This window comes from Tarenaya hassleriana, unplaced genomic scaffold (assembly GCF_000463585.1).
Source record: "Tarenaya hassleriana unplaced genomic scaffold, ASM46358v1 Cleome58, whole genome shotgun sequence".
Lineage (NCBI taxonomy): Eukaryota > Viridiplantae > Streptophyta > Magnoliopsida > Brassicales > Cleomaceae > Tarenaya > Tarenaya hassleriana.
The window spans coordinates 105,408-107,518 of record NW_010968329.1 but is presented as its reverse complement, the minus strand read 5'-3'; positions in this window follow the sequence as shown (position 1 = coordinate 107,518).

Genomic DNA, 2,111 nt, shown 5'->3' with positions numbered 1-2,111 from the left:
CGGGTCGGGAATATGTTTCGAATTTTTCGTTGAAAAATTCCAACGGAATGCTGTTGAAAATTCCGTTGGAATTTTCCAACGGATATCGGTTGGAAATTCCGTTGGAAAATTCCAACGGATTGCGGTTGGAAATTCTGTTGGAATTTTCCAACCGAAATTGCGGTTGGAATTCCGTTGGAAAATTCCAACGGATGCTGGTTGGAAATCCGTTGGAAAATTCCAACGGAAAAATTCGTTGAAATTCCGTTGAAAATTCCAACGGTTTTCCAACGGACACCGATTTCTAACGACACAAGAAATTCGTTGAAATTCCATTAAATCCGTTGGAAATCCGTTGGAAACGTTAATTTCCAACGGAAATTTGGCCATTTCCAACGGATTTACCCGTTAGAAATGACCATTTTTTTTTGTAGTGTACCTATGATCATCTATATGATCATCAATCACACATCATACTAGTCTTATTATGTCATCATTCCCATAATGACACAAGACCAGGGAGTTAAGTATCATTCATAATGATACATGGATTTCATAACACATCTAGTATGCAAGAACATGTAATGAATCAAATACTCTCATAAACCATAGAAAATATCAATACATCAAATGTATCTAAATAAAGCTCATAAACAGTACATCATAGAGCACTAAACCAACAATCTCCCACTTGCTCTAATCATGAACTGCTAAACATCTAATGCCCATATCCCTAACATGACCCTCATGCTTCGACGAAGGGAGAGGTTTGGTCAACGGATCGGCAACGTTGTCATCTGTCGACACCCTGCAAATGTGCACGTCTCCTCTGTCTATGATCTCCCTGATAAGGTGAAACCGTCTGAGTATGTGTTTGGATCGTTGATGGGATCTGGGTTCTTTCGCTTGTGCGATCGCTCCATTGTTGTCACAATACAGAGCAATGGGGCTATCAGCACTAGGAATGACACCCAAGTCTCCAACAAACTTCCTGATCCAAACAGCTTGCTTTGCTGCGTCCGACGCTGCAATATACTCAGCTTCTGTAGTAGAATCTGCAACGGTTGCCTGCTTGGAACTCTTCCAGCTAACAGCGCCTCCGTTCAAGCATAAAACATAGCCATACTGCGATCTGTAGTCATCCGGGTCTGACTGAAAACTAACATCAGTGTAACCTCTTACAGCGAGCTCGTCTTCCGACCTACCGTATACCAAGAACACATCCTTAGTCCTTCTCAAGTACTTCAGGATGTTCTTGACGGCGATCCAGTGTGACTCACCTGGATCTGACTGATATCTACTCGTAATGCTCAACGCGTAGGATACATCCGGTCGAGTACAAAGCATGACATACATGATCGATCCAATTGCCGAAGCATATGGAATACGACCCATGCGTTCCCGCTCATCAGGTGTCGTAGGACACTGACTCTTGCAGAGAACTGTGCCACTGATCATCGGTAAGGTTCCTTTATTGGAATCTTGCATCTTGAAACGTTTCAAGACCTTATCGATGTAAGTACTCTGACACAATCCTAGAAGACGCCTCGATCTATCTCTATAGATCTTTATGCCTAGAATATAGGCCGCTTCTCCTAGGTCCTTCATAGAAAACTGCGTTCCTAGCCAAGACTTAACGTCTTGCAAGGTAGGAACGTCATTCCCTATAAGGAGAATGTCATCCACGTACAGCACTAGAAATACAACTGTGCTCCCACTAGCCTTCTTGTAAACGCATGGCTCGTCTTCGTTTTGTGAGAAACCAAACCTTTTGATTGTCTCATCAAAACGAAGGTTCCAGCTCCTCGAAGCTTGCTTCAGTCCATAAATGGACCTCTGACACTTGCACACCATCCTCGGGTTCCTTGGATCGACAAAACCTTCGGGTTGTGTCATGTACACATCCTCAGTCAAGTTCCCGTTAAGGAACACAGTCTTGACGTCCATCTGCCATATCTCATAGTCATAATATGCGGCTATGACAAGTAGGATCCTGATGGACTTCAGCATAACTACAGGAAAAAGGTCTCATCATAGTCAATCCCATGAATTTGACGGAATCCTTTCGCCACAAGTCGTGCCTTATAAGTGTGCACGTTGCCATCCATGTCTGTCTTCTTCTTGAAGATCCA